A 20,828-nucleotide genomic window follows, 5' to 3' on the forward strand; every position below is an offset into this window, starting at 1 on the left:
ATCTTCCCTTGGAAATCACCAGGCATATGAGGGGGTTCACCCTGTCCTTTTGGTAGAGGGAAGAGAAGGCTCAGATCATGCAGGGTCTCCTATGCTCTCTATGGCTTGCTGTGGACAGACTGGTCTTCCTCCCCCAATACTGGCAATTGCTGAGCTGTGTCTGGTTCTCCCTATTCTTTTTTTGAAACGAAGCGTCAACACCCATCACAGGAGTCTGCTGCTCCAGGCATTCACACGTGCTCCCCAATTCCATTCTCACCTTCTCCTGTTTGCTTTGACCCCAAGCCTTTGAAAAGTTGCCCCACTACTTTCTTAACACTTCCTCCTCCCCTCTAGTGCACCAGGGGCTTCTGGATTCCTGTCATACAAAGCGCAGACCACAAGGAGCCAGTCCTGTATCTCAGGCTCATGCCTCTGAACCTACCGTGTGGGATGGCTTCGGTGCCATACTGGATCTGCCGTCAGCTTAGAACAAGCCATTTCAGGGGCCTGCAACCTCCCCCACACTCTGTCCTGGAAATTAAGCTATTCCTTTGCTATTTATGGGCTGCCTCACACTCATATCTATGTTTCTAAAAGACTTATGCAATTTGCTGTATGATTCTTAGGTGGGGAAGTAGAAATGAGAACACTGTTGCTCGGTATCTTTTTTTTACCCCCTGTGATCCCTCAGGGCAAGAAGGGATAAGCTTTTCCCTCCTTTTTTTTCCCCTTTCCTTCCTGTCTGAAAGGAATTTGTCCTATATCATTTGTTCCTTGTTCCTAACTTCCTTTAAGACTCCAGTGTCATGGTTCAGTCCAAATGGTGGGAGGGGGTGCAAGAAATCAGTCCACCCATAAGAAAACCTAAGTAAGAAAGGATCTTCAAAGCCTCATAATTGTTTCAGATGAAAAACACTTGGACCAAAGCCTAGACTCTTCTATGTATTTGCAATAGGTAAATAACCTATACTATATGGTCATTTCTGTGCATAATTCCAGTATTATGCTTTGAATTCTTGAATTCAAAACATTTTCCAAGACAAACAGCAGACTAGATATGCCCACCCCACCAACTCTAGGCAGAATTCTGCCAAATCTATACTGATGAAGGACATTTGTAAAGGCCTTTATGATGGCTGCACCATAAACCAAAGTAACTAATCCCAATATTGGTCTGCAGTTACTCTTAGGAAAGTTCTCCAAATTAACTTGCTTTCCAAATACCTAATGCAAAAGACAAAGTACGGGCTTCTCTCTTCCTGTTTATTTGTGGATAGTTTTCAGTGATTAGGAAAAGAACCAAACTGTAAATGCAGCTTGTCAACGGCAACAATGTGGCTTTTCAACTTTTGGCTGATCAAGACATGAAAAGGTAACAATTTGACTACTTTTTATATAAATATAAGTGCATATTTTCACAGCTCTGCTTCAAGACTTAAGCTCTGCCAGCTGATTATTAATTGCCAGGAAATGTCTGCCCAGTCTATCACAGAGTCTTAATTAAGCAAATGCATTGAAATTATAAGGGGGCAGAGGCCCACGGAATTCACCAGGTGTAATGAATTCTAAAGAAGCAGTAGTTATAGATTTCCCAGGGGGTGCTAATAATACACACACGCTAGAGGACAATAGAATTAAGAGTTCCCTTTTCTCCTTTCTACTAATCTCCTCCCTTTTTAAAAGATACTAACTCTTCAGTCTTTCACTCTCAGTTTAGGTGACTCTTCTTTCCAGAAAATTTTCATACTCCATTAGGCTGCATGAGATGACCCTCCTCCGTACTCCACCTGGTAAACAGCATTACTATTGTTCTAAACACACTCTGCTTTTAGCTGTTATATGTTTGTCTCCCCCAAAATCTCTATGGCCTTGCCTGGTCCATGCCTTATTCATCGAAATATCACCAGAGTGATATAAAACGTCCAGTGCACAGTTGTCTGTGAACTATGTTCTTTGGTTAAATAAAATGTGCAAAATCACCAGTTTGAGCTCTCCAGAGCACTTTAGAAGCCACAAGAGCAGAAGGAGTTATTTATTTTTACATTTTAAATATTATGCTTATGAACAGAGCACACAGTGAGCAAACCTTTACTTAATTTAGTACCTATTTTTGCCAAGCTGGGAACTAAAACATTTTTGGCTCATATTCCCTGTGAGCTGCTGCGCTTTCCATAATTCATTCCTCAGAGGGCTTTCCCAGGGGGCTGGGGCACGGAGGGCCTCACTGGTAAACAGCAGATGCCCAGCAGGCCTAGGGCACGTCTGACACACAGATGATGGAGGGGGTGGGAGAAAGGGAGCAGCAGCTCCTGGGATGACATATTTAGGAGCCTGAGGAGGTGTATTGCTTTAAAATTACTGATCGTAAGAAGTAGTTCCTGCAAATGGTGCATGGTATGTGCCCTTCTGTCCACACTAATTCACTTGGTAAGCACAGAGAAACAGAATTCTTCTTGTTGAAGCTCATAGAAATGTCAAGAGTGAAAAGGATTATGCAGTTAGAAATCCTTTGCAACCTGAAGCTCTCGCTTGAAGCTGAGACAGGAGGAAGGAGCTAAGAGTGAGTGGACCGGGGCAGCAAGCAGGAACAGTATGTGAGTCAATACTTGCCACAGGTAAGGGAGGTGAAATAGTCCCTACCTTGGAGAAAGTCGAGTGCTCACTTTCCTGAGGTCATGGCCTTCCAAGAAGAGATATTTCAGGGCAGTAGATGACCACTTTCTCCAAGACGCTGAGGGCTTGATTTCCTTAATTCTGCAAAAGAGGAAAAATAAAATGCAGCCACCGATGTTTAGAGGGAGAGGGAAGTCCGAAGTTGCTGTATCACTGACTGCAGAGTTGTTCATTACAATGAGGTACATGGGATTTACCCCCTAAGGAAAGACACTGGCCCTATTCAAGGAGGATCCATTAGGTTAGTAATTATTGAATTTCCGTTCTCTTTGGAATTTTAAACAGTGAAGTCTATGAATCATGCATTATGAGCAAGGTAGTAAGGGAGTATGAGAAGCAAGAGACATTCTCTGTCCCAAATGACCTTGAGGGCTGTTGTGAAGATTGCAGACATACATAAAAGTGGCCAAACAATGGCATATATGCTTGGCATAGAGTGGGCAACGGGTTAATAGTGACATGGATTTCTGCTTAGTGATGAAGTTTGTGGTCTGTGTACTAGATATTACTAGATTTTAAGTACATAAGATCATCTAAGCTATGCTCATCCCAGACAAATAGTGAGGCCTGAGTTTGGCACTGCCTCCTCCTTGGGCCTGCACACTGAGTCCCTGTGTTTGCTGTCTTCAGGGACTGCTGCCCTTTGGTCTCATGAGGCCTCGTTTAGGCCTGAACCCCTTGCCCTGCCCTTCTCTGTTAGCCTGTGTAATTGTGAAAGTACATACTAATACACATGAGGGGGCTGGGTGATGATTTTTGTATTTAGACAAGAGATGGATTGGTTTTTACCCAGAAGCTACTGGACTCAGAAGTGCAAAGTGTGACCTGAGTCTGTCTCTTACAAGCATGTGCCCTTGGGTAACTCCCTGACATACACAGCCCAAACGTCCTCATCTTCCCAGAACACGGATCCCAACTCTGGAGGAGGCCAAGGTGTGGGCCCACCAGAAGCGGACAGCATTGAGTCCATTTTGCATGAGTGATGGCTTATTTGACTGGAAATACACATGTTGCTGGAAACCCTTCATTGGTGACTATAGGCAAAAGTAAGTAAAACTTGGGTTATGGTCAATTTTTTAACTTCACTTGTGAGTCTCATGAAAGCTTGTGAAATGCAGGTTACGTATAATAGGAAAGTACGTAATTTTCCTCATAAGGTTTTTATGAGAGTTAGCCACCAACCATAGTATCCAATAGAGTCTAATTGCATTGCCCAAACATTTCTTGAATCTGCTATTTTGCATCTGAAATTATTTAGGAAAAAAAATATTGATAGTAAAAATAGAAGGCTTAGGTTAGAGGCAAGTAATTGGGGGTTTGCATTCTTAACACCCAGGTGGTGGTCACACATTCTACATTTCCTCTGGGGGTCACCCCAGCTGCGAGCTCTTAGTACCTTGAGGCATTGACTCCATCCCACTTATCTCCATGTCCTCCTCAACAGCTAATAAAGAGGCGTATTGCACTGGAAGTTCAATATAGATGTGCCAAATAAAAAATGAATACAATTATAATTAGAAGCCCATAACAGCAAGCAGCAGCAATGCTAATGCAGGCGATGCTGTGTTTTCGAAGGGATTGTTTAGGGGCCCGCAGTCTGGAAATGCTATGCTCATGGGGTACACCGTTAATTAATGAACAGCCAAGTGCTGAGTTCAGGAACAAGAGAAGACAATTATAGCTCTGCTGCTGGGGAGGCAGCTCTTTCATTGACATGTAAGCTCCGCGTAAAGCCTTGGAAATTTCCATTTTAATAAAAACAACCTTGGAGAATCATAGGAGACAGGAGAATCTGTTCTTTATCCCTGACAGTTTGGTTGTCTCCTGAAATGAGGTTTTGCCAGCCTGATGCAAAATCCCGGGTGCAAGTTTTGTTTACATTCACAGACCACCTCTTAGTGCTCTGTAAAAGAGATCAGAGAGAGGTTGTGGATATTAAACTCCCACCAGGCCTCCTCTCATGCTGAGTATAATTAGATTTTAGTCTTAGGTCAGAGAGAAATGGGTAATTGGGGCAAATTGCTATGAAGCCAGGCACTTTCTCATATGACTTAGACTCTGAACTCAAATGAACCTGACCTCTCTTGCAGAGTCCTGCCTCTGCAGTGTCTCTCCTGTCACTCCTGGTGTCTCTCTCATTACTAACGGCCCTCTGCCCTCAGCGGTCCTTTTTGGGATCTCTCAGTCATTATTTATGTTCTTGATAGACCCTCTCACTCTTTTCCCCTTAGATCTCTGGCTAAGGATCCCTGTTTTCAGCAGTCCACAATACTTTGCAACTCTAAGGGAAAGGCCCTTACATAGTAATTATTTGTGGATTGGCAAGAACTGGACCCCAGCAGGATAGTTTGTCTGGCTGATACCAAGGATTCAGTCAGAGATGAACTGGGTAACTGAAAGCATTTTGTTTTAAAAAGCGTGCATGGAGAGTTTAATCAAGATAACTATGATTCATCCGCTTGCTGAAAACAGTCACATCAGTGTGTCTGAAACCTGAAAGGGGAAAAGAAGGCACAGGGTGCAACCCTCTTTGTCCATGTGAGATGTCAAAGATTCTTTGGAGGTTTGGTGTCTTGTCAATGCCTTTTTCCAGGGGCTAAGGGTGAATGTGAAGGAGGACAGGCAGTCCTGGGACTCAAACCCAATAAAGAGTCAGGACTCGTCCACATGCATGAGTAGAGCTGACTGGGTGTTCTAGCAAAGCAGAGAACATATCCTATGGGAAGAGTAGACTCCTGGGAATCAGGGATTAGGGACAAGGACAGCAAGACCTAAGTAAATGTCCTAAACTAAAACAACCAAGCAACGGAATAATAATAAATGCAATGTGGTCTTTTTAAAGCTTTATTGCTGTGACACATTACTACCAACTTAGGGGCTTAAAACAACATGGATTTATCATCTATATTTCTGGAGGCCAGAAATATGAAATTCATCTCGCCAGGATGAAATCAAAGTGTTGGCAGAGTTGCTTTCCTTCCTGGAGGTCTAGGGTATAATCCAGGTTCTTGCCTTTTCCAGCTTCTAGAAGTTGCCCACATTCTTTGACTCATGGCCCTCTTCCATCAAATCTTTCTCATGATGTCATTTCTCTGATTCTACCTCTTCTGTTTCCTTCTTTCACTGTTTTTACATATTCTGAACATCCTCTCTTCCCTTATTTCCAGAACACTCCCTAGCAGTCAGGAGCTATACCCCTTGGCAATGGCGAAGTCCTCTCTAGAGAAATGGAAAAGCCCTAGAAACTATGTCTACGTGTTGTCAGTAAGGGGAGCCTAAATGAAAAAGCCCAGCTTCTGGTCACCCGTTGTGATAAAACTCTCTTGTTGACAAACACTACCTTTGCACCCTGAGTGAGATCCTAAGATTCTCTTTAGAAGCTCAGAATCCATGAGTGTGACAAGCATGCAGACATTTATATAAACTCTGGCTTCATTTCCTAACCCTCAGAGAACTTGGTGTCTAGATCCATCACACTCTTACTCAGTTTCTCCAGAGTTATCCTCCTGGGATGTGAGAAGGAAGCATTATATATTCTAGCAGCTGTCAACCAAAATGATATCTGGAATACAGAATTGAAAGACAAATTGTCTGATCCAAAGAAGGCCAAACTATGGTGATAATCATTTGCGTTTAAACAGGTATGAAACACATTGCTTTGATAGGAGTATAATGCGGAGTTGGTGAGAACATATTAAGATGAACACAGAACACAATGAATGGTGACACGGAGGAGAGAAATGTTGTCTCTCTTGGGAAGAGTTTTAGAAGTTTTTCCAGCATGAGGAAACTTTGAACAAGGAGTTTCTGAAAGAAATGTAGATAGCATGGAATTTCCAAGGAGCAAGAGGCATTAAGTGAGGTATCGGGAAATCTTAAAATGGTCTGTTGTTCTCGAGAAATGCAAAGAAGTTATGAGTGAAGCACTGTTGGCCCTGAAAAGAAATATTTACTCACTGTCAGAATCAAGATCTGCGGTAGCTATGTGCCCATATCATGATGTTGCTTCAGAAAAATACAATTGGTTACTCACTACCTGAAATGTTTCAAGCTGCCCATTTTCATCATCTTTCTCAATGTGACTCTGTCTGCCCACCTATCGCTTCCTTTTTCTTTAACTACCGTGGTTCCTAGGTCTTCCATTACTCAGTAATTCAGGAGAGATATGAGGCTGACTCAATCAAAAGGAAACAGAAAGGAGTAATTTAAGCATAATGTGATGGGAACTTGAGTTTTAATCCACATCTACTGCTACCAGAAATCTTGCTGGATTTCAGCTTTGACTGTGAGTTTCGTAAGAAATCATTAAAGTATAGATATTTATAGCTAGTCGATGTTTATCTAGAATGCTACAATACTGCATGAGGTTACATGGCCCTTAACCCCTGTGCTCCAAAAACTTAGATCTCTGGTATACCAGGTCAGTGTTCTTTCTATTCTGTTTCTGCCCTTGCTTAGGTCCGCCGCATCAAGAATCAACAGGGTTTCTCCCTTCAATGGAAACAGGGTCACAAGCCACCAGGTGGCAGTGGTTGTTAAAAGTGGCTATAAGTCAAGACTATTCTGTACTCATTGTTCCTTTTTTCATTCTGGCCATTATTTGAAGAACTTTTTACATGTTCGAAAACTTCATCTAAACCACCCAGCCAGAACTTTCTTTTCTATGGGCCGTCTCTCAATTTCCCAAGTTAGGAATTTTATTTTTTTATTTTTTAAAGATTTTATTTATTTGTTTGATAGAGACAGAGAGCAGGCACAAGCAGGGGTAGCAGCAGGCAGAGGGAGAAGCAGGCTCCCCGTGGAGCAGGGAGACTGACGTGGGTCTCAATCCCAGGACCTCCTGGGATCATGACCTGAGCCAAAGGCAGATGATTAACCGACTGAGCCACCCAGGCGCCCCCACCAAGTTAGGAATTTTAAATTATATTTCACTCTTCTAATTCCTTAATTGCTATTATCCAATCAATCTTTACTTCTTGATAAAATACTGTAGTTATCAAACAAATCCTCTCAAATTCTCCCAATGGTTTCTTAGCTACTAAGCAGAATCTAAGCATTTCAGGCTAATAATCAGAACTCTAACAATCCATGCCTATTCACCTATATATAACAGTGGAATCATATGGTGGTGTGCTTAGAAGATGCTTAAGAAATTTTGTTCTTTAATATTTGTATATAATTATAAATACACAAATTAATACAAATAAAAATATAAGGGGTATTGTCTTTCAACCATTTTTATTATGGTCAGATCTCTCTGCAAATAATATACCCAAAGCAAGTAAGTCTTTCAAAGCTTACAAGCTGCTGAAGAAAAAAGATTATATAAGATTTCAGTATCACCTCAGAATTTAACCACAGACCTGTGGCAGAAGACTACACATCCCCCTGTGACAAGAAGTAGCTTTTTCTTTCATCAGATAAACTAGTTTAGTTCATTCACATCCAGGAAACAAACTCACCAACTGATTTAAGATTTCATACTGACAGTAATGGTAATAAGAATTTCATCTTGCATGCATAGAATGATTTATAAGTGCATAACATGATTTTACTTATTATATCACTTAAATTTATTATATTATTTGAGCCTCCAGGTATCACATGTGGTTGATAGAAAAGTATTAGTTGTTCTGTTTTACAGAAAAAAGGAATTCAATTTTAGTGGAAATAACGTATTTGTCCATGGTGACAAGGACAAGAAGTGGCAGAAATAATGACTTAAACTGGATTTCCAGACCCCTGGTTACAAATATTAACTGGACAAACTTGTAATGTTGGAGAGGGAGCAGCCAGTCACTTTGGCTCACTTTCCTACTAGAATCTTCTACCCAAGTCTGGAGAATAGCTCTGTGTTGGTATCTAGGGAAAGTCCAGAAAAATTAATGGAATTTGATTGACTAATGAACTTCTCTGCCACCCAAATGTATTTTCTAAACCTTTTTTTTTTTTTTTTCAGAAACCTTTCTTCATATGAAAATGTTAAATCGAGCTGCTCTCATTGACAGAACCCAGAAAACTGCAAGCTTGGCTTACTCTGTTTTCTCTGTGTGGTTCCTGAGGTACCTGCAGATCCAGAAGATTCCAAGAAACACAGTCAGGAAAAGAAAAAAAAAAAAGCATTTGTAGGATTCAGGGTCTTTCTTGACAAGCAACAGACTAGTTGATCTAGGCAAAAAAAAAAAAAAAAAAAAGACCTATTTTTACTTTAATCCTCTTGAGGACATTGCTTCTGTCCCAGGGGTGCCCGGAGAAGTGCTGCTGCCCAGGTGCTCGCCAGAATCAAGCCTAGGGTGACGCCCAGGGACTGATGTGACGAGGGTGCCACTGCCGCCACGGAAACATTCAGCAGTGAACCTGATTCCTCTGCTGCCCCAAAAAGTCATCCTTTGTGTCATGCCACTGTCAGCAAAGAGAAGTCTCTGTGACTCCTGCATCTTGGGGTCTCCAGTTCTCATTCAAAGTCCAGGAGTGGGTCTGATGGAAGCCCTGGCACAGTTGCTTTAGCTCTGAGGAAGCGGGTGAACCTGAGGGGAACGGGCAGCCCCCGGGACAACTTGCGTGCTGGGGACATCCTGAACACAGAGCCTGGGTTCACAAGTTTCGAGGCCGAAACGAGTGACCTTTGATTCAGGTTTGTCAATCTCAAACCTAGCCACCCAGACGAATCATCTGGAGAGCTTTGAGGATAAATTAAGTGACAAAATAACACAGAGACCAATTGGATCCGAATCCCTAGAGGTAGGGCCCAGGCAGCGATACGTTTCTTTCAGTCTCTCGTGGGGATTCTAATACACAGTGAACATTGAAAACCATTGGCTGCAATGATCTCTAAAGTAGTTCCATCTCTGTTTTTAAGTTTTCATGACAACAAGCCCAGTGCTCTTTCCACAGTGTTTTGTGCATTTTATTTCATAGGAAACAGTTCCTCACACCAAAATGGAGCAAATTCCAGGAATAATCATCCTAATTTTTTGCCTCCCAGCTTGTCCCAGCTTCATAAGAGAAAACCTTTTCTCCTTGTTAAGGCAGAAAGATGGTTTTATAATTTCCCATTGCTACACACATCCTTGGTGGGCTGTCCACGTATTCCGAATTGTCTGGTGTGAGATGAATTCATCCTACAGAGCCAACTTAGGAATGAAAGGGAGAGAGGAAAAGTCTTTCTCTGGCTTTCGAAGGGAAGGCAGCACAGCTTTTCTGGAACATAGTTATGGGCATTCCATAGCAGTCCAGTCCATCTATTAATTTAACTTCTATCATGTGCCAGGAACTGTGAGAGGCACTGGGGATCCAATCATGGCTCGAACACACACTTCCTTGCCTCCTTGGCATTTCAGCCTAAAGAGGGAGATTTTCACAAATGCTTTGAAGGAAAAGATCTAAGTTATATCAGAGAATAACAGGTTGGAGGAGTTCAGGAAGGAGACGGGATTATGGGGGTCAAGGACCACCCCTCTGATAAAATGACTCTAGTACTGCTTGACGCGTTGGTATGGCTAGATCGGATCTAGAAGGCAGCCATGAACAATATTCCCCGTTTTTCCTCAAGTCAAAGGCAATTTCTTTTTCTCTACTTAAAAAGAGGAGATCCGACAACCAGATGGGCATTTGCTCAACTGGTTTGCTATTTATACTTTGAAACATATTGAGAAATACTGAAGCCACTACGGAAAGCAAAACATACAACGTTTGGCAAAACCAGTCTCTTGAGGAAATTTCTCAGGAAGTGCTGGGGCCCATCTTTCTTGAACTGTGTCTGGTTAATAGGACAAGATTTATGCTTTCCTAGTTAGCTCTCTCAAACCATTTGCAGAACAAGGCACAGAATAAATAGATATTAATCTCTAGTTAACTGCCTCCTGCCTCATAAAAGAAAACGTGTCTTACATGTTCATCCTTGAACTGGTCAAATTTCTCTCCTTCGGCACATGGGAGATGAGATCTCGGACACTATTTCCTGAGTTTAGAATTTCAGTTTGAGGCTGCCTGTTCTGGAGGTGGTCTTTGGCTTAAAGAGCACTGTCCTATCTGAGCTCCTTGCTTCTGTGGCTTTTCTATATCAAACTGAAAGAGTGAGCCCATCGACTCAGAATTAGCTGCAAAGCCATCCCTAAAAGACAAACTGGAAGTGGAGATCATTGATTGACTTCCCTCCCATGCCCTTTGGGCAGCCAACCTCAAGGACCTCAAGGGCCTCAAGGCCCTCAAGGATTTCCCTAGGTGTGCCATGGCTGTCAGTACCTCTGGATCCATAGCAATTTCACACAGGCTGCGTGCGGTTGGTTGTAGACTGATGCCAGTGCTTAGAACAAGGAACGCCAGGTCAAGTGCAAGCTTTTTCATATACTAGGCTTGTGACCACAGGCAATTCACTGCTTTGGGGTGAATCAGATTGCTCTTACCCAGATCTGAATTCTTTTCATCATCATTTTTTTTTGAGGCTTGGTACTCAAAGGCTTTTATGTTTTGTTTTGTTTTGCTTTGCAAAAGAAGAACAATCAGGGAATCGAAGCAAACCCTGGGAAAGAGGAGAAACTCAGGAGAGATGGGAGGGAAGGGGGCTTTGAAATAATAATTAGGGAGGTGGAGAAGTACCAGGTTAGATGTCAAGTCTACTGGTGGACACGTATAACATAAAATCAAGCTGACACACTTTTTAAAAGCATCAAAGTTGATAATGTTTTCTTGTTTTTTTTTTTTTTTTTTTAATTTACATAGAGTAAAGTTCCCTCTTTTTGGCATACAGTGCCAGGAGTTTTGACACTCGACATGACCACCACACTCAGAACAGAGTCCATCAGTCCAAAAGGAGTCTCTCTTGCTGCTCCTTCGGAATCTGCTCCTCCCCCGACCTTTAACCCCTGCCAAACACTGAGCTGTTCTCTGTCGCTACCAGAATTTTAAAATGGGAAATGAAAATTTCCAAACCGGTTGGTAAGTGTGGTTTCCTTCCTGTGTCAGCATTGCCCTTGCTCTGGCTTTTTGCTGTGTTGTAGCTCATAGTAATAAAATTCGAAGAAGAGCTATTGTTTTCTAAGCATCCCTATCATTGTTTGGGCAAATGCTCTCCTGTCTGGGTGCCAGAAGAAGGTCCTGGGGGTGGGGATACATTGTGTTTGCAAAAATGAACACGATCGCATAGAGAGGCCATTTTCAGCACAGAATTGCAACCCTGGTATAAAATTAGAAATGCTTCTCGAGGAGAAACAGCTTTTATTAAAGTAAGTACAAATTCTTTCAGGAGAATCCCAGGTTTGATATAACTTTTAATTAAGTTTCTCAAAAGCTGGAGCTCATTTATTCTTCCTTCTGTCTGCCGTCTAGAAGCAGCGCGCAAGCCCCGCATTCACTGAGATCTTGCTTTGAATTCTAATTCCAAGTTGAGTTTTTATACATAATTTTGGTTCATTCCATGAGTTTTCTAAAAATTATTTGTTTGAATATCATCAATATCTACTTCTTCCTCTCCCTCTGCTCTCTCCCTGGAAATCTCTCTGGATATGGCTATTAAGGAGTTTGAGCGATCTTGTCTCAAAACTGGATTGCAGTTCGTAGTTTAGAACCAAATGAAACAAAACGAACTCCCTAAACAAATTAAATTCCAATATGCATTCATTTCTTATCCTGACTGGAGATAAAAAGGTGATAAAATGAACTTTAGAAAAGTGATTCTAACAGCAATATTAGGAAAAAGAGGTAAGCTTTTTACTGCGTATCTGAGTAGTGAAAGGCCACTCCTCACAGTAAAACTGCGAAGTTTTAACCAACTTTGAAATTCCAACCAGCGTTTCCTTTGGCATCCAAACTAGAAGCAGACTATATAATACAGAGCAGGCATTGTGGGGGACAAAAATCACTCTGCCTTTTTCCTTTCCTTCTCTTTTCTTTTCCTTCTTTTTCTTTCTTTCTTTTTTTTTTTTTTTTGGTGGCATGACATTCCAGAGGCAAGAGAGCCCACATGCGTATTCAGAATTCCCAAAAGCAAATTTTCAAAAGTTAACAAGTTAATTCCACATACCTTCACCATGCTTGACCCAATGTGCATTTCATTTCTGCTAGAACTGTACCAATGGAAGTATTTATTTGGCCAAGCGGAATAAAGAGGTTTTGTATGCACTTTGTATACATTTATGCCTCCTTCTTTAACCATGTTTATTGGCTGCAAATTTCACTTGACTGCACAAAATGTATTCACAATTGATAACTCTGAAATGTAACAGCAATTGTGTTTATGGGAGGCTATCTTCTAGCTACTTAAACTGGCTGACACCCCATGTATAATGTCTGATTATAGAACAGCTTGGGAAAGGAGCTAGCTCTTTAGGCCCTATAGGTATCAGCAACAACTCTTAGAGGCTTATATAGGAAATAATAAAAACAAACATTGATATACATGCTTTTTGTTTTTAATTAGCCATATTGATAAACAGATCTTAATTATTTTGTACTGCCTGAAAGCATATGAGTGATCAGTATGATCTCCTCGTGTTTTCCAAATAGTGCACTGTAATGGTATAATGTATGCCTCACAATGGAAAACAGCTTTGAATTTAGGGAAGGAGGGGTACCAAAGAGTCAGAGAATGAGGTAGACAGAGTGCTGAATATCTGAGAAGTGGCATCCTGCTTCCAACCTGAAATACTAACCACATCTCTAAATAATGGGTTTAAACTCAAATAGTCTTAGAATTTTAGAACTGAAGTGAGATGACGGGATCTAGTTCCTCACATTCGAAGAAACTGAACCCCCACTGATTTAAGTACTTACTCCAAGTCACACAGGGAGCTAGTTGCAAGAAGAACCAGGGGGTCACACACTACTTAGTAACTTCCTCTGACTGAGGAGAGAAGGACCTCCTGACCCTGCTCATGACCAACTTGGAAACTTTCAGAGGGGAGTCCTAGAGGCCCCTGATAGTTTTTCCTCATGAGTTTAATGAACCCTGTTGGTTCCCAAGAGACAATTTCCAAGCAAATGCCTTCTTCATAAACAAAGCCAATTATTCCAATGACCTGAGGGAGTCAATGATCATAGTCAATCATCCCAGCTCTTTAAGCTTTCATGAATACCAGCCTTCTTTTTTTTTTTTAAAGATTTTATTTATTTATTTGGCAGTGTTAGAGACAGCCAGCGAAAGAGCGAACACAAGCAGGGGGAGTGGGAGAGGAAGAAGCAGGCTCCCAGCGGAGAAGCCCAATGTGGGGCTCAATCCCAGGACTCTGGGATCACGCCCTGAGCTGAAGGCAGATGCTTAACGACTGAGCCACCCAGGAGCCCCTACCAGCCTTCCTTTGACCCCATAGCGATCATATTAACTCTAATAATATCACATAATATGTAACATATAATAATACCTTAATAGCTATAATAATATCATAATGCCTTGACAGTACCTTTATTTTCACTATTTTACTGTGATTGCCTGGCACTCGTTGAGCATTCAATATTTCTAGGTATTTTTCTTTATGCTTTTTTAAAAATTTAATTCTCACAACAAATTAAGACAGTAAGCACTTGTGCTGGTCATTGATGTCAGATCCATTTCTGGTCATTCTCCTGCTCTGTTCAGTATTATAGGGGGCTGAATCCTGCAAGTTACATCACTCATGCTTTTTGCCAACTGGTTTGCAGTCAACTGCAGTAAAAGGGAAACTGGAAAAGATGAGAGGGTAGGAAGAGGGAAGATGCTGGGTATTTCTATCCATTTCCTTTGGTCTCAGGCAGCATCTAGAGAATAGCTGTCTCCCTTCCATTGTTCTAGTCCTTACTGGGTAGGCCATGCTCCAGAGCTTTGGTAACACGTGCCCTCCCTTTATCCCAGGTGGTGGGAGCTTCCTGATGGGTTGCCTCACCATCTTTGTTTGCCCTTTCGGCCCTTCCAGGACCTTTCCAATTGGTTGTCAGTATTAAAAATTCTGTCTGAACCACCTGACGTGGATTCTGCCATTTGGACTGAAACCTGGCTAATAGAGCGTTATTGTCCTTATCCTGTAAATGAAGAAACTGAAGGTTAGATAGATCTGTCTCACACCAGAGACATTATTATGGACTAGATATTATGCTGAACACTTTATACACATTATTTCATTTAATCCTCACAAAACCATCATAAGGGAGATATTATTATTCCTATTTCACGGATTGAAAAATGAGGCTCAAGGAACATAAATAACCTGTCCAATGTCTTACTAGTTAGTGGCAAACCCACTGCGGAGAGTCTCCAGATCACGGTAAGAGAATAACCAAGTAAGAGGTGCTAGAAGAGGGTACCACCTTTCCAGAGTTTGATTGGTCAGACTCTTCAGGAACATCATGCTAGAGCATGGATAAAGGAGACCGGACCTCCGTCACATTACCACAGCTCAGATGGTTTATCAGAAGGCTCAAGGTCACCATAGCTGCTTTGCAAATAATCACAGGGCTAAAAGTAATGGTGTGCTACTAACTGGTTAACAATCTGCCCTCCAGGAAAAATTATAAAGTCCTGATTCATAGTGTTTGTCCATTGGCATAGTGTAAATATCCCCACCATAACTGATTTCCAGCTGTTAACCAGCATCCAGAATTCTGTAAACTCCACCACACCACTGGCTAAAGGCCTAAAAGGCACATGGTTAGTTTTTGTTGACCTGATTATATTAAATGAATATATTTTCAGATTAAGTAAGGATTTTAAAATATAAGTTGACGAATTTCTGTTTTTCAAAAGACATCATCAAAAAAATGAACAGCATGCCATCAACTGGGAAATCACATATATGTATGTATGTGTGTGTGTGTGTGTGTGTGTGTATATATACACAGATATTAGACTCATCTAGAATATATAAAGAAATCTTATATAAATCAATAAAAAAAGAAGCAAACAATACGGTTTTTAAAATGGATGAAAGACTTTAACAGGACCTTCATAAAAAACTATACACTTTTTTTATGGCCAACAGTATTTGAAAGAAACACTCGAAGTCATTAATCAGAGGAAAATAAAACTTAAAACTACAAAGAAATACTGCCATATACCCCCAGAATGCATAAAACAAAGGTGGCTGGCAATACCAAGAACTGATGAGACTGTGGAACAACTAATATCTTTATATTTTGCTGGTGATTATGGATATTTGCAAATCTTTTTTGCAATATCTTCTGAAGCTAAACATTTGTTTATTCTACATAATTCCATTCACTGTAACAAAAATGAGTGCATCAAAAGACATGTATAAGAGCGTTTCCACCAGGTTTAGTTATAATGGTCCCAGACAGGAATAGCCTCAAATGTCCATTAAGGGGAAAAACCAATTAAACAATTATACATTAGGGGCACCTGGGTGGCTCAGTCAGTTGAGCATCCGATTTTTGGTTTCGGTTCAAGTCACGATCTCATGGGTTGTGAGATCTCTCTCTCTAAAATAAATAAATAAATAAATCTTAAAAAAATTATACATTATAATAGTATCCAGCAATTAAAAAAAGAATTAACTGGCGCTGTCTCTTCCCTCCAAAAAAATTATGGGCAAATTTCAAAAATATTATGAAGCGAACAGATCCATACACAAAAGAATACATTCTGTATAGCCCTTTTATATGAAGTGTAATAACAGGAAAAACTAATCTATGGGCATAAAAATCAGAATGGTGGTTATCTGAGTTCGGAGGCAGTATTATTGATTGCTGGCATGAGTTAGTCTTTAGGATGTTTACGTATATAAAGCTTCCTCAAGCTGTACACTTGAGATTTGTATAATTTATTATATGTAAATTATACTTGGATTTTTTTTAAAAAGTAATATTTAGGACCCATGGACATGTATATCTTTTTAGTCTCTGGATCATGCACAAGCAAGGTTTCCCATATGGGAGACTATTCTAACCCAGCATATATTTGAACACGTGCATCTGTACCAAAAGCCAGAGTCATCTGCTTACCATTACCACTCCCTTTACAAAAAATTTTCTTACAGGAATCCTTTATCTTCACAGATCTCTAATTCAACATTAGACCTCCTCTTAGAGTCACTGAGACAGTAATTGAGATGATCTGTATTACGGATTCAGGCAAAGCTTGTTTGATGAATTGTATTCTTTTATGTTTCTTTTTGTTCTCATAACTGCCCAGTTCCTGATAATATACCAGTTTCCAAATATTTACCAATTTCTATCTTTGGAAGAAGATCTAGACCTTTCCAGGTGGATTTTTAAATATTTGGATTATTAAATAGGAACTCTCTATTTCTCCTTTGTCTTGTCTCGTTACTTATTCTTCCCATAAACATTCCTTATAAGTTGCAATCTCTCGACTGTCATGTGTTGCTCTTCTATAGTTCTTAACATTATTTGTCTACACATCCATTCTTTTACTTATCAACTAATTAGTCCCCAAATATTTCTTCTGCATTATTTCATTTGGTTTGTGTCCTCTTTTACTGGGTATTTTGGACTTTTCAAAATTTTATTCTGTTCTAAGTTAATTAAAACAAAATTATTTATTTATTTATTTATTTATTTATTTATTTATTTATTTATTTATTTATCAGAGAGAGAGCACAAGCAGGGGTTGCCACAGGCAGAGGGAAAAGTAGGCTCCCTGATGAGCAAGGAGCCTGATGCAGGACTTGATCCCAGGACCCTGGGATCATGACCTGAACCAAAGGCAGATGCTTAACTGACTGAGCCACCCAGGCATCCCAAAATAAAATCATTATAAACTCCATGATAATAAAGTGCAATTGAAACAATTATGTCATTAAAAACAAGACATATAGTATTATTACCAGTTGTGTGATGTTAAGCAACTTACTTTGATAAAACGTGGCCAAGAATATTTCAGGTACATCCAAGGGGCTGCTTATGCAGAAACTATCTTCAGGTTATCATTTATGATTCATTGATAGTCTCTGAATACAGTGGCTCTGCTAGTTATGAATACATTTATTTTTAGTTTCACAAGCCCCCAGTAATTTATCTTTTTTAAAAGATGAAGACTTATTAGAACTTCAAGGAACCTTAAAGATCATCTAGTTTACCTTCTTTCCCAATATTTATATATGGTAGGGATGATAGGGGGTGCAACAGGACATTTAAAGCAGTTACATCATTTACCTAATGTCATTTACCTACTAAGAGTCAAAGCTTGTAGAGCATTGAAGTTTCTCCCTTCTTGGCGTATTTCTACACTTATGAGAAACTTAGCCAAAAGTCCTGTTAAAAGTAAGATTCTAGTATCTATCATATCTGCTCGACATTACCAAGCTAATTGAGCTCTAATTTTTTATGTACTATAATTTCAAACTTCCTTCAAGACCACAGTTGGCTCAAACTGCCTGCTAAATTTCAAATAAACCAGCATAGCAAATGAGCCGATCAGTTTGCATAAAATACCTTCTTCCTCCTTGTTTGTCAAGAGAAAATAAAATGGGACTCTTCTAACTATTTGATTTAGATAATTTAACAATATTGTCATTATCATCTACATATACATTACATGATGGGGCATATGATTAATGATAAGAAGTCAGGCCAATAAGAACAGTGTTCAAAAGACTACAGACCAGAGTGTATAGAGATAGCTGAAGAATGTTATATACAATAAAATGGGTCCTTAGTGATGTGGAGAACAAAGCAAAAAGAAAAAAATTAAATTTCCTTTTTGCGGGCCATTGACAAGTACTTGAGACAGACAGAATGACCTTCCTCAAGGAGCTTAATGTTAATACTTTGCTAAAGGCAAAAGCCTTTGGGGGGGGGGGGGCGTGCCTAGGTGGCTCAGTTGGTTAAGCCTCCAACTCTTGATCTCAGCTCAGGTCTTGATCTCAGGGTTGTGAGTTCAAGCCCCAGTTGGGCTGCACACTGGATGTGGAGCCCACTTAAAAAATAAAAAAATAAAAATAAAAATAAAAATAAAATAAAATAAAATAAAATAAAATAAAATAAATCCCTTTGGAAACTTCTTTCATCTCTATCCCCTCCAAGATATGTGTTAGCAATCATCCCCAAAGCATATGGCCCACTGATATACATCTGAAGAATCTCATGACTAAGGTTTTACAGCAGTAAATGACCTTATCCTAACAACAGCTAGCCCCTCAAGGTCCTAGAAACCTTGCTTCCAAATTCCTTAGAGACTATGCTATCCCTAACACCCCCCCCCAACTTGAAAGTATATAATCAGCCACTCTTCATGACCCCAGTTTGGGACTTGTCCCCTTGCTTTAATAAAACTACCCTTTTTGCACCAAAAACATCTCAAGAATTCTTTCTTTACTGTTTGCTCCTGAACCCCAACATTTTCACATCATTTTGGCATCCAAACATCCAGACTGGGTCTTCTCATCTGGACTCCAAGCCTCGAGGCAAACTTTGTGAGTACTTTCTCTCCTCTCCTCTTACTTTCATTCCAGGGGCTTTTCAGGGAGTACAGTCTTATTAAAACACTTTCATGTTGATTGCTCCGGGTGTAATCCTCTGGCCCAAGTCTACTCTATGGGGAGGAGAAAGCCTGCCTCTCCTAGCTGGAAGTTAGTACCCTGGTCAGCATGGTCATAGGACCCAGAAACTTGATGTCCTCTCTGTCCTTATACAAAGTTGTCTATCTAAGACATGGGACAGCCACCTAAGTCACAGGACAGCTGCAGTCTTAAGACTCCCATGGCAGGCTTCCTCTTCATTGGTCTAATGTGATCCCCTCCACGTTTCTGGTCTAGCCACTTCTGACCACAAGACCTCCACTCAGAGCCAGCCGAAACCAATACCCAACTGAATTAAAACCCAACTGGGAACCATTTCCTAGGGATGTTGTCTGTAAAAGACTACATGTGTTAGAATGTCACTTAGACCATGATGGATTTCTATCTTTACTGTTTTCCATCAATGTCCCCTACAAACTACTTAAATTACAAAAGTTGGGTAATTTCCCCTTGTCAAACCTTTCTTTTATTTTCTGCGGGTTAAAAATGGGTTCTTCACAGCACGGCCTTCACAGCACCACAAGGCAAGGCAAAGGCACAGCAAGGCAAGGCTTTCTGCAGGTCCCAAAGACTTCCTTAGAATGACTTTTAATCCACTGGAAACAATTTGGATTGCAAAATGTAAGAAAGGACTGATCTTCAAAACACTGAATGGCCTTAGTGGGATCTATCAGATTTCTTCTGCAGGAAATAGGGCAAGTGAACAGAGATATCCTAGGTCCAGGCCTTCATGGCTCTAAATCAGGACCCAGACCTAACTGCCTCTTGTGGAATGTGTTTGGTCACTAACCAGGCCAGTAAACTCCCTCCTGATATATTGGATGATAACTGTCTAAAGAGGCCTCCTCCTGATAGAACTCATGTTGCTGGAGGAAACACAGGCCATCCCTAACAAAGCGGATGCTGACCCTCTCTCACTGTTCCTTCTCTTAATAAATGTGGGGGCTTCCTCCTCATTCATTTCCTGGGTTAATGCCTATGATAATCGGAGCCAACTGTGGTCCCCCTCGGGATGCGGACTTTAAGGAATATTCCCAAGCAGCTGCCAAAACTCCTTTTGTTTTGGAGAAGTTCCCTGTCTTCTCTGGCCCAACGTGGACTGTATATTTCCACTTTGTTGAAAAAAGCATGGCATCTGCTCATCTGTCTGAGCTGACCAGCTTTAGAACAAGGAGTCCTCTTTCTCTGTCTTCTGGCAGCACTTCACCTCTTCTGCTTCCTCCTTCCCCTCTTCCTGTTTCTGCACCACCTTGGGTGTGGCCTGTATAACTGGTTCCTATATCAGCCTGAGTGCCTCTGACACCATTGGCACCTCCTCCTTCTAGCCTTGCTATAAAGGAGCAAAGGGCACCCCTTTGGACTTACACTGCCCACTTCAGATTTCCCCACTGGTGCCCCAGGTAAAAATTAACAATGGGGAACAAATTGATCGACTTTTAAGTGGACCCAGGTGGAACATAACTCAGTATTTAAGTTAATTTGTTTGTTGGTTTAATTAAGACAGACATATCTTTGGAGTTATCAGCATTAAAAATGAAATGTGTTTCATCTTCAAGGAGATTCATAAAAAGGACTTTTAGGACAAATGCAGGTATTTGGTGTCTTTAAGATCCTAAAACTGAAATGGGTAAAAATTTCAGAACTAACTAAAAAGTTACATTCAAACTGAATAAGAATTAGTAACATGGGACTAAATGAACTGAGGAAGAG

The 20,828-nt window shown here is 40.6% G+C and overlaps 1 protein-coding gene across 19 annotated transcripts in view; it reads right to left on the reverse strand.

Moving 5' to 3' along the window:
- The window catches only part of LOC123782474 (uncharacterized), a 604,024-nt gene that overhangs the window by 350,284 nt on the left and 232,912 nt on the right, over window positions 1-20,828 (reverse strand). For all 19 annotated transcript variants that reach the window (XR_015723165.1, XR_015723147.1, XR_015723156.1 and 16 more), the window contains one exon: window positions 2,623-2,736. The gene's annotated coding sequence lies outside the window, so the exon portion shown is untranslated. The remainder of the gene's footprint in view (window positions 1-2,622; window positions 2,737-20,828) is intronic.

Source organism: Ursus americanus, chromosome 1 (assembly GCF_024610735.1).
Source record: "Ursus americanus isolate L20-20 chromosome 1, mUrsAme1.1.p, whole genome shotgun sequence".
Taxonomy (NCBI): Eukaryota; Metazoa; Chordata; class Mammalia; order Carnivora; family Ursidae; genus Ursus; species Ursus americanus.